Source organism: Neopsephotus bourkii, unplaced genomic scaffold, assembly GCF_033783945.1.
Source record: "Neopsephotus bourkii isolate Nb327-2 ecotype Australia unplaced genomic scaffold, CSIRO-AGI_Nbou_v1 NB_1394, whole genome shotgun sequence".
NCBI classification, from domain to species: Eukaryota; Metazoa; Chordata; class Aves; order Psittaciformes; family Psittacidae; genus Neopsephotus; species Neopsephotus bourkii.
In genome coordinates, this window is record NW_026901872.1 from 6,181,491 (window position 1) to 6,194,324 (window position 12,834).

Consider the following 12,834-nt stretch of genomic DNA (forward strand, 5'->3'; position numbering starts at 1 on the left):
TATTTTGGACATTTGCCTCAACATTTTCTCAACAAAAACATTTTTTAGGACTTTTTTTTTTTTCCCATTGTTGTTTGGGGTGATTTGAATTTTTTTAAGTAATACAATATGACACCCTTTAAAGTAAACAGCATTAACACAATATAGTGTTTCATGATAGTGTGCAAAAGAGTTATTCAAAGCTTGTTTACAAACAGTTCTTTGCATCATGTAGTCGGTGAATTAATAAATTACTTATTTGTACCTCTGCAATAAATTACAAACTTGTTAGTAATTTGTTACTAAATATATTTCTATTGTATCCTTTAAACAGAATGCGCTTCGTCTAGTAGGGTAGCTTCAGTGCTAAAAGAACTTACCACTTTTTTTAGTATCGGTTTCATTAATATTTTAATTAACTTTTTTCATCAACGTTATTATGCATTAATGAATTCTCGCTACTTTCTCTGAAACAAAACAATAAAAATGTGAAAAAACTTGGTCAAGGATTATGCAAGTGGAAAAAGTCTCTTCTATGTAGACATATAGATTTAATTATTTAAATACTTAAATAATAAATATGTACGTATGGATATTTAATAATAAATCATTTTTAAATATTAAATAAGGAATATATTGCTATTAGATTTTCATTCTGGATACTTTTTTAGTCTTCATTGCCACATTATCTAATCACTGTATTTAGCTGTAATATATTTTCCATGTATGGTTTCACCTGGGTAAAGCAATTAGTCTTATTTATCTAATGTTATAATTTACAATTTAATTTCCTCCCACTGAGATGTTATTATACATATATAATCATAGTGAATTACTGGCTTTCTGAGCTGTTGTTTTACCTGCTTCTTTACCTGTTCCTGAGAATAGAATTGTGTAATATTTCAGATCTAAAAAATGGTTGGCTGTTTTTTTGGTTTTTTTTTGTTTTTTTTTTTTTTTAATTAGTAGTGTTTTCTACTCTGTCTGAATATACTGATACGATTATCTATTATCCTGTCATTCCTGTTTGTCCATATGTCACACTGACATTACCTTTAGGGCATTTGTAAGCAACTATTTCATTATGAATTCTCCATATTTTTTTTTTAGCAGAATCTCTAACCAGGCTATCCTTACAGAATTTGTTTTAGCATTCATATAATCCTCTTCAGTAAGCTCCTGGCAAAAAAAAATAAATAAATAAATAAAAATTGCATGACCCTAATGGAAATAGAGGCACCAGAGCACACTTCTGTAGTTGTATGTCCTCACACACTCAGCAGTGGTCTTTGCTTCCTTTAATGCCCCAAGTCAAAATAACCCCATGTAGTAAGGAAGAAGATAGTAAACAAGAGATATGGCTGCTATGAAAGAAAGAAAAATACTTTGATCAAAAGGAGATCTGTTGCATAGAAATATGACTTGTATCTAGAAAGCTTAAGTGGCTCTCTAGTTCCCAGCTAATATAACAAATATGTTTTCTAAATGTCCAGAGTAGCTGTGTGCTCTCACAATTATGCAAATGCTATGGGACTTGAAGCAAGAATATTTGTATGCGTGCTGGTATTTTGTTGGCAAATCTGGACTCTTAATACTCATTTCTACACAACATATGATGAATTATTCCACAGATTAATTCTGTTGTTTATAGGTTGCTGTAGGCTACCCATGAAGTCATGAGCTGGTCATTCAAATGCAGAACACTTATAAATTTTAGCATCAAAGAATATAGATAAAGTTCTTGCCATGCAACACTAACTTGAAACACTCAACCTGAATATTAATATCTGTGACAGGTGTTCTGAAATAAGTTGTTTTTTTCCTATGAAAGCAATGAAACATGTGACTGTAACTGACAATTCTTGTTGATGCTGATGTGCTTGAAACATTTACTTTTTTCACATAACAAAAGAGAGATGACAGCAGTTTCTAGATCTGGGAAAATTATTAAAATAAACCATAGTGGTAGTTTAAAGAAATCACACATGTGGTGAAAATTATAGGCTCTTCTTGGGAAAGTCATTGAAATTTTGAACTGATCATATCTCCTTCCTTTAGTGCACTTAGATCTTTAAAATTTCTGAAGATTTTTTTTTTTTTGTCATTTTAAATACTATAAATATATCTTCCGTTCTTAAACACTAAGTGCTATATTTAGCCCAGGGTGATTCTTTACAAGTAATAACGCCCTGACTAGAATGGAAGTGCTGGCAATCCCTTTATTAAAATGTGGTGAAGATGATGGCTGTAATACAGGGTTTTATTTTAAGCAGAAGTCCTTCTTCATCTGACTGTGATGCTGCTAAGAGCAGTGAGATGCTGGGGTATCTTGTGACTGGTTAGGAGGGGTCTATGAATTTAAAAAGGACATGCTCCATGTAAGTGCAGCAAGTCAAGATGCAGTTTGAAACATGTTTATCAAAGCCTCTATGCTTGGATTTAGGCTTGAGCTGTAAATTAATTGTGAATTAAACTTTATTATAATGAGGGTAAAATGTTTTGTTCACTCATCTGGAGTGCAGTTATGATTTAAAATGTGTCTTTAACAAACTTTCAGTTCATTATTTCTAGCCTCTTCCTGAGTAGTCACATGTTTTCTACAGAACAAGGAAAACTTGCACAGTAAGAATAGAGATGGAAGCAAACAAACAGGCCATTCAGAAAGTACCTATGCTGCTCTCTCAACAGAATCTCAACAACAGCATTTGAATTCAGTGACTGAAGCAGTAGGATCTCCTAATAAGAAGCTTACATGCTCTTAGTGACTCCCTTTTAAAAATCCATTTGTAACAAATTATTTCATGGCATTCCTTTAATTTTTTATGATACCAAATGGTCATCCACCGTTTTGACTCATGGCTCGATCCACTTAGATAAGCAGAGCTATGTACTGAATGGCTTTTAAATGTGCTAAGCATTTTTACCTTACTCAAGCCTGGTTTAAAATGACATACAAACTGCAAGCAGAGGCCAAAACTAATTAGCTTGTTTAAAATCTAAGCCATAACTTAAGACTGCAGCATTAAAAGTATGCCTGTGCATGTGTATATATGTGTATTAAAGTAGCTATACTGCATTCACAATGTTTGTTTTAAATAAATTCATATTTTTTATACTCTTTCAATATTTTTTTTATTGCTCATTCTCCTTAAACATACTTGATTAAAATTCCATTCTATGATTAAAACATGAAGTAATACATTCATGATAAACTTACCTCTAGCATAACCAGAGAGGTTGCATTCAGATATTTATCTCCCTCCTGGGAATTAAGCTATGGAGAGCTACCAGGACAGTCTTCTGCAGCAGTTAAAAAAAAATAATCCAGTAACTGGTGTTCTATTTTGAAGAAATTGTTTGTTCAGAATGGAAATGGACCTGCTTGCAACGTTGGAGGGTATTCTGGGATATGCAGCTTTGAGGTGAAGAAACCTGATTTCTTTGTTATGTAGAAAACTAGCTAGTATCATTAGTCTTCAAATATGACATTGACAATTGAGATGAGCATCTGGTAGCATTTGATAATGGTCTACCACTGGAAATAAGGCAATATATTTCTCCATAATTGTTCCCTGCCAACAGTATTCATAAATGAGTGAAACAAGATGACCATTTATTTTCCCAGTTGGGCAATGTTGCAGATTTGTGTTCTGTTCCTTTTGGTGAAGACCTGAAATGGCTATTAAAGATATATCATTGCAAACTAAGTACATTGCTTTCAGATACTCTGTATGACAGTTCCTTGATGTAATTATGTTTTAATGTCAAACACTTTGCAGTTATATTCACGTAGGAATATATCTGAACATGCAGAACCCAGCTCTTTCCTTCTTACTACAAATACATTCTTTCTGCACTGAAAGGGTAAAAGCATAAATTTTCTGTTGTATACTGGAGGAAGGCTGTGAATTTTGCTCTTTTAACAATGTAAAAATCAGCTTAAAGCTGATTCATATGCAATTAAAGCAGAGCCTTTGTTTCTGACACCTCTGCAGTAGAAAATGCCACCAAATTTATCTGAGGGAATGTTGCTGAAGTATGCACATTTAGGAGCTAGTCTTAATTATTAATCCAGTGGGTTTTTTTTGTTCCAGTTTTATCAGTGGTGTGTTTCTGGGTGTATCAGGAATTAACAACTGTTTGGGTGAACATCTAATGTCACTAGGCCATGATCTGGTGCCTCTAGACTTCCTGTATAGATCCCAGAGAAAGCAGGCATGCTTCCACGCTGCAGAAGTAGCTGGGTTAGCTCTCAGCCTCCTTGTGTTGCCATAAGATTATGACAGCTTTGTTAAAAGCTTTCTTCTCTTGTCTCATTTTTAGCGTGTGAGAGAGGAGAAGACAAGTAATTTCAGTTCTCTATAAGAACATCTGTGTTGAAGTGCCAGCTAGGACCAAGACAGTGTGTCAATAAAGACTAGCAAGTAGCGACCATTTGTCATTGCAGTAGTCTGGATCTGATGATTCAGAAGATCACTTCTGCTGTGCTTTTCCTAGCTAAGGTACTGTGCAGAAGTCTCAAAGCTTTATATGATCACTGAGAGTGTAACATACTTTGCTGAACAAAGTAATAGTGTATGCTACTCCTGATTTTTCTGTTAAAAAGATTTTATTTTTTTTTTTAAGCATGTGTGTGTGTGTTTGGGGAGGGTGAAGGGTGAGGGACAGTAAGCTAGCTCATGATAAATGAACTGCTGCAGCAAAAGGCATTGTACTGCTTACTATGTCTATTTGTTGTTAAGGGGAAATACAGTTGTAACAGCATTTCAGTTTCTGCATTACATGTATTTAAGTGCCTGTCTACGAAGGACGCCTGCTTCCACTGATTCAAGACAGGAAAGCTGGCATATTATTCCCCAGTGCTCTAAACTCGATGTTGGCTTCTATTAAATGCTGCCAGACAGGCAGAACAATATTTGAAACAAGACTGTTTGAATTAAAATGTAATTGGACTCATTTAAAGTCTTATTACAATGAAATCTGACTTGCTCCTTGTAATTTGACTTGTAGAAAGCTCTCAAAAAACATTACCTTTTGCCACAGGCTGTAAATTTAAATTCTGCACTAGGTAAGTGTAATGAGAAAGGAAAGTTCTGACATGGCTGGAGATCATATCAGATCTGGCTTGATTAATTATTTCCACAAGATCAATCAGCACCTTATTTAGATAACTGGAGGCACTCACTACTTAATTTGTGAGAGTAGAACAATGAGGGCAAGCATTTATATGGTCAGTCAATACTCCAATTAGTGTTAGAAAGTCAAATGTGGGTTTGAAAATAGCTAGTAGAAGAAAACGAACTGAAATAACTGTTTCTTCTATTCTTAGATATATTCCTTTGTATGATTACATTGCAGTGATTTCACTTGCCCTCCTCATAAGTATTTGCCTAGACTTTGCAGTCATCCACTTCATGTAGGGAAAAAAAAAAAAAAAAAAGATTCTAGAAGTTTCTTTATACATTTAAAACTAGTTACAATAAATACTAATGCTGCATTCACATAACAATCAAATTTGCAGCTGTATATTTACTCACTCAGTTTCACCTTAACAGGACTTCCTTTCACCTGCAAGGCATTAGTTCTAGGAGGCAAAATCTAGGAGGGAAAACTGTGCTTCAAAACTGCAAACCTGTGCAAGACATAAGTTACAGAAAGGATTGGTTACTGCTCCATGTACTGCCTGGTGCAGGGATTAATTAGCCTGAAATATGTGATGGACAAGTCTGTAGCTTGACTTCAGCATTCAGAATAAACTCCCTGGCTACAGTGTCAGACACAGGGTGATAAACTGGCAGAGGTTTAGGACAAACATTACTCAAAATTACATTGTTGCTGTTCCCCTTAGCATCTAAGCCCTGGCAAATGCCTGTAGATGAGAAAAAGAGAAATAACCATTTTATATAGCATCATATTTCTCCACCTTCTGCTTCAGAAAGGAAAGAAGCCAAATTCAGAATCTGACATTTCAGCTAAACCATTTTTATCAACATCAGACTGATTTTGACAGAATCTCTTAGGGGGGAAATAAGTATAGAAAATTAACAAAACTTTTTTAAGAAAAAAAAAAACCCTGAAGTTTTGATATATTTAAATATGCATAACTTTATTATTGCTGGTGGGGTTTTTTGTTTTTTTTTTTTTTTTTCTTTATAATGTAATTTGAACCAACTCATTTGCCATAAAATTGTCTATGGAGAAACATTATTACATTTTTACTAGATACTAAGACAAAGTTTGGAAGGAGAATTTTGGTTATGAGATTGATGGAAGAAAAAGGCAAACTTTTTTCACACACGTATCTTAGGTTACAACAATAACACTATTCTTAGTTTTCTAGAAAATAGAATAGTAACATATTCTATTACTTTCATAATTAATATCACTATTTTAAAATTCTTGTCTTTGTAGCATCAAGAAGATGTTAATTGAGATGAGAAGCCATCATAAAAATCACGACCACAGTTGCAATTCATAAGTACTTGCACATAAATATAAGTACAAGAATCATACAGAGAAGAAAAAAAAAAAGAAAGAAATGAAGAAAAAAACTGTGTTGCCTCAAAAGCCCTCAATTAATCAATTCAAAATGAATTTGAGGACCCTCATTATAGACCATTGAATTACCATCCACAGCAATGAATTTTGCTGTTGTGTGTGTTCCTGGTATTGCCGATCTCTGAGGGAAAGCATTGCATCACTATATCATAAATAAGTTTATTTTTCTAAAAGTGTACACGTCAACATGTAAACAAAAAAATATTTGCGTACTTGAGTACTGTAAAAAAACCCTGAACTGTTTTATTGCTTTTTCAGTACTGCTGTCCAGTGGAAGTTCTCTGTTTCTTGGCAGATTTTTGAACCATTAGCTAAATAAATTTTTCAGATTTACTGTTCATGTTGATGGTCTAAGAGATAATCTAGTTCAGAAATCCTTAGTCTTCTGTGACACTGGGCAGGCAGGTGATAGGTGGGAATTAGTTAGATGTTTTTAACAGAGCTGTAGTTATTCTAATTGTAAATGTAAAAAATGTGGCAGGGAAGAACTTAGCTTATTTGGGTTAAACCAAATCAGGATCAGTGATTCATTGATTTTTTTTAACTGTATTTAATTAATTGGTGAACTATTCTTTGGGATCAGCAATACAATGGATAAAGCATAATACTGGACACCCACAAAACCTGAGTGTATCCCTACACATTTGTAGCTGCCCTCCGATACTCCCAGGAAGATCTAACCGCACAAACATACAACAACATGGTTATATGCACACCCTACCTCATCCCTGAGTGTGGGTTCCCCTGTTGATACACATCTCCCAGTAGGACTGCAAGTGTGCTGGCTTTGTGTGTGATCCACACCCATGCTGCTCCCTATAAGCTACTGCTGGTGCAAAAGGTCCATTGGGCTCATAGAGGTACTCTAAGGTGTGGGTCCCTGCATGGGAAGACCCCCATTAGGTCAAAACAGAGGTTAGGATGGACATGAGCTGACTTCTAGCAATGTCATCTTGGATGCTCCTCCGTTATCACTTTTGTGTTCCAAGGTATCTCCCTCATCACAAAATGCCCTGCTTCTTTATTCTGGTCAAACAGCCTCATTTTCTCAAAAGTCGTTTTGCAATTATGTTATTATTGTGTAGTTTAAATGATGTTAATTTCATGCAAAGTCTTGCCATTGGTAATTTCCTCTTTAGGGGTCTCTGGTTTGGGGCAACATCATCTCAGAATGTGATACTCCATTCACAAACACTGTTAAAACTCACTTTCCTATTCACTGTTATCAGACATTGTTAACCTGGTCATGTGTGTTAACAAGAGGAGGAATTGTGGGTTCTTTAGCAGCAACTCATCTAGCAATGGTTAAGGATAAGAGCTTCCAAGAAAAGTAGAGGAATCTCAGGTAATCTGTTAATACCTGGATTTGGACACACACCCTGATACCAAGTACCTTCAGTCTATTAGCATGGCTACACCTTGCTTGTGGATGAAGGATATAAAGTAGAATTTGGTTAAGCTTCCTCTGACAAAGGAAAAAAAAAATTATAAGATAAAAAGTAGCTGAAGGGGTATGAACAGCCAGAATAAGAAAGGGTTGTTATATCTTTTACCCTGTACCCTCTCCAGACATCCTTTTCCAGCAACTCCTGCAGAAACTGTTGAAGTGCTAATGTATGCCCTTTGCACATGGCTGTATGCCAAGCCATAGGATTTTGTTATAATTCTCCTTTCCTACACCTCTTACCATATTGAATTTGTCCTTGGAATGGATGGCATCATTAGGAGTGAAGATTTAATTATTGCCACTTAGAGACAACTTAAGAACTGTTGTTTAATTTACTGCAATTTTAAAGTGAAAGCTAGGTAGATGGTAGTTTGCAAATTCAGCAGTTTTAAAACATTGACACATAAGAGATGAAGTCAAAGGCTTGTGTAGCACAATTTCATTCTCAAGGAGAAGTGAAAGGAGTTAGGGCTCTCAGACTAATTTATTATTATTATTATTTTATTTTTTTGGTAAAGCACCAGTGGGTATACCTAAGGGTAATCTGAGCAAATCTTTTCACTGTATTTTTATGACTGATCTACTGGTGCCTTAGTCATTTGGCTAGGATTTATGTGCCTAGCTTTAGACATCTACAGTACACACATCTGCATCTTTTACATGTTATCCTTTACTTTTAAGATTTGCCTTTATATACAAAGAATAGAGCAACATAACACAATGTACTTGTACCTTAATACAGAGTAAGATTTTCAGACTGCTATTCGGCTACTATGTGTTTCGCCATTTGAAATCAGTGAATAATCACTCCTGTAGCAGTTTTAGGAGCATTGTCAATGCAACCAGATAAATTCAAACTCCAAAACATGCAGCATAGAGAAAAAAAAAAAAAAAAAAAAGAAAATTTAACAAAATCCCCGTGGCTTGGAAATGAAGAGTTCATTTTTAAGCTGTCATGCACCATGACTTCTTTAGGCAAAATCTGGCTGGTAAATGTGCTTCATTATGTCATGTTTCACATTATTTTCTTATTCAGTCATTTATTTTCACATAGAGAAATACATTTCTATCTAGAAGAAATGCTGTTCTACAGCTGACCTTACATTAGATTGTTGGTTTCTCTAAATGACTGGTATTGGCAGTTTTTGCACCAGTACAAATTTTGTTTACAGTTTCCCCTAGCAGCAAGCTAGCACAGAAATGGGCTTTCCAGCCTTCCACAAGGCTAAAAGCTTCTATGTGGGCATGTCAAAGTAAGATCAGACCCTGAAAACTATGAAGAAAAGGTTACAGTGTGAATGACAGAGGTTTTCTGGTTTGTTGGTTTGTTTCAGTATATTTTATACAACAGGATGCTGGACTATCTCTGAGTTACAAGGTTAAATTCAACCCAGAAATTAATAAGGTGGGGGAACATGGACCTCTTTCTATGCTTCGCTCAGATCAGTGGTGAGCCTAGTGCAGACGTGAAAGACAGGAAAGCACAATGAAAAACATTTTATGGCTTTGCACAGCATTTTACCTTCTGTATAGTTTTCTGTGGCTGGCATAGTGATGTCTTGAAATACTCGCTGGATCTGTGGAAGGGAAGTCAGAAGCACAAGAGAAAAGAGTTTTGTGCTGTGAGCATTTGCTTACTGTAGCTTGGGAGATGATCATGAATGGGAAACAAAATTCCCTTATCCTTCTTCAGTCTTGTCTTGCTGCCCCTGCCCTGCTTAGCATAATGTTGACATATTACTAGTAAGAATACTATATGGTTTAATTAAAGTTGCTAGGTTCTTCAAAAAGGTGTGTTTTGTTTTGTTTTTTTTAGTTTCTAGCAATGTATTCTTGATATGCTGGTGATACTTTTCAGACCATCTTTGCACTTGTTCTTTAATGATGCCTACAAGAAAGTATTAACTTGATACCTAATGTTATAATGAAAACTAAAATACTCCCTAACCATACCTCTTTCTACATTTTAAAATGTTGTATTATAGCCAATGAATCAATCTTCATTTTGGACCTTTCATATTGATAGCCATGGTTATGAATATATGTTTTATTTTAAGGGATACCAAAGAAAATTAGCATTTCCCTTACCACTGAATATTTTTCTTTTTTTTTTTTTTTACTTGCATATACATTTCCACAGCTCTCACAATTCTCACTGCTCTCAATTATTTTTAGCTTTGACTTAGTATTAACTGGTGTATATTATCAGTTTTAATGCATTTCAATATATTTTTGTTTTCTGAACTTCAGTTCATAACTTTTTATGCATATAATTGAAATTAATTTAAATCTCAGCCTTAGCAGAAATGATATCTAATGGGCTTCTATGATCTGCCCATCTGTTTATGTAAGAAAAATATTTTCCCATTTGATGTAAATTCAACAAGATTTAAAGTAATTAAAAAAGCTGGAATTTTAAGATAAAGCATTAGACTATTTCTAGTATTTTTTATCAAGATTTCTGAAGTATGGAAACACACAATCCAGTATTTTTGAACAACATGATATTCCATTTTCTTTGTTGACTTTTTTTTTTTGCCAAACTTTGCCATGCATGCAGAATCTACAAATCTTTGAAAGTTTCTTTTTTCATTTCTATTGTGGTTTTTTTTTCCAGAAAAATTAACTGAATCAGGATGTAATATTTTTATTTCCAGAAAGCAAGACTTGAAGCCAGTTAATTGAGTGTGATTGTCTTTGCAATTATTTCACAATTTTTTTCTGCTTTGCCTCAGGGTGGTTTTAGATAAAAGTTATGTTTATAACCAAATTAATTGACTTTGGTTATTTGTTGTCAGGCAATCTTCCAGTGATTCCAGAAACCTGAGCACATACACAATCAAATTTCTCTAATTTAGAAGCTGTATCATAAAAAGTTTTAGTACATGCTAAAATACTTGAAAGTAGTGCTTAGTTGCTGACAAGGTCTTTTTGTCACCTATAAAGAACTTAAAAGTTACAACTAAGCAGCAAACCTCTCTTTAAGAATAACTTTTAATAGGTAGAAAAGTTCAAACTTCCTTTTAAATGTAAGTTACAAAGAAGACTGGGATCCTACCTCAACATCCCTGTATATTTACGTCTGATATAAGTGAAATGTCTGCTTTTGTTCTTAAACTAATTTCGTAGATGAGAGTAAGTTGTTTTCTATTTTCATTACATAACCCTAAATAAGGCATGATGGCTTGCATGTAGTCACGTTTGCTGTATTATTTTGAGAGTTGACTAGTTATATAGAAACAAATTTTTACATTCTTCTGCTATTTATTGATAGAACTGGTGGTATCTCCTGAAAGTAACAGCACTAGCAGTTGAAGGTAATTGTACATTGGATCACTGAATGAATTATATTTACATATTTTCAAATATTCTGAATTTTCAGCAAGGGATTACTTGTTCTCGAACAGCTACTGTCTGGCTGCAAGTGGTGTCACACCCTACATTCATTTCATGTGGTATACACTTTGTGTGCATACTAGTGAGACTAGATTGACTGAACAAAGAGTTTAGAAAGATCTCTGTATATTTGGTAGTGAGTATATAGGGATAGAAGAAGAAACCTTTTCACCATGAAGAATGTCGTGTGCAGGAATAAGCTGCCTGGGGGTCTCTGCAGCCTCCATCCCTAGAGGTTCTTCAGACTGGGTAAAACCATCACGAATCTTTGCTAATCCTACAGCTGATGCTTCTGAGGATCAGCTATTCCTACAGCTGAGTACAAGGGTGGACTAGAGACCTCCTGAGATCCCTCCCGGCTTGAACTCTTTGACTGCTCAATTGTTCTGTGTGGCAGATGTTCTGTGCCCGAAACTTGCTTTCTACCAAAACTTGTACGTCCAGAATAGGTCTCTTTAGTAACAGGCAAAATAAGTATTATAAGCTGGTATTAACTGATCAAAAGGAGATATTTGCCAGCTCAATCAATTTGTCTGTGGGAAAACATCAAGGACTGCCTCTGTAGCTCTGGAAGTCATTGTGTTCATCCTCATGACCTCATTTCACTGCTTTCCAGCTAGCAGCTGCAGATTTGAGGGGGAAGCCTCAGGTAATATATTCACTTTGATTGAACATGTGCTGTCCCATTTATTTTCTGGAAGTTAAAAGAGGTCAAAACAGAATTTCTGCATGTCTAATAGCACAGCAATAAGAGGACAATGTGGCAAAGGACTTGTCAATTTTCCTCATTCTGTAAACAGAAGGTTACTTTCACATATTTTTATTCAAAATTCACATGATATTTTATTTTTTGAATAAATAATTTAAATACTTATATAAAGGTAGGCTTAGGTTATATTAGTTGTCAGATTTTTTTTCTTTGTTTTGTTTTGCTTTGTTTTGGAGAAAGTAGGAAAGAATAATGGGAGTTTCCAGATTTGTGCCTATTTGTCTGGAATTAAGAAGGCAAACCAATTTTCTTTTTATTAAATCCCCTGGTTATATCGCCATTCCACAAGTAATCAAGTTGACTTTTTTTTTTTTTTTAGCTTTGTGGTTTTATTATGTATATAGGGCCTCTTGATGGTATTTTACAATGTTGAATATTAATTTTATCAGATCCTTGTTCATGATTTTTCAACAACTTGGAAGGGTTTTATTAATAATTTGGTAAAATATCTATTTAATACATTTTATTTTGGACATAACTAAGAAGCCTGTAAACAAACCTAAACACATTTGGACATGCCTAAGACTACCCTGTAAGCACAGACATGTTGCTGTATTTGCTGTGTTTGGTAATACTGCTGTCAGTGTGTAACTTTATGCCTTAAAGTAATTGCCTCTGAAGCTACAGGCTTTTCTTGTTTGTTTCTAAAAACCATACAGCTTAGGATATCTTGAGTTCAGAAGTT

General features: G+C 34.6%; 1 protein-coding gene across 2 annotated transcripts in view; it reads left to right on the forward strand.

Annotated features, from left to right (window-relative positions):
* PCDH9 (protocadherin 9) overlaps positions 1-12,834 on the forward strand; it is a 721,287-nt gene that overhangs the window by 648,946 nt on the left and 59,507 nt on the right. The gene's annotated exons all lie outside the window — the stretch shown is intronic.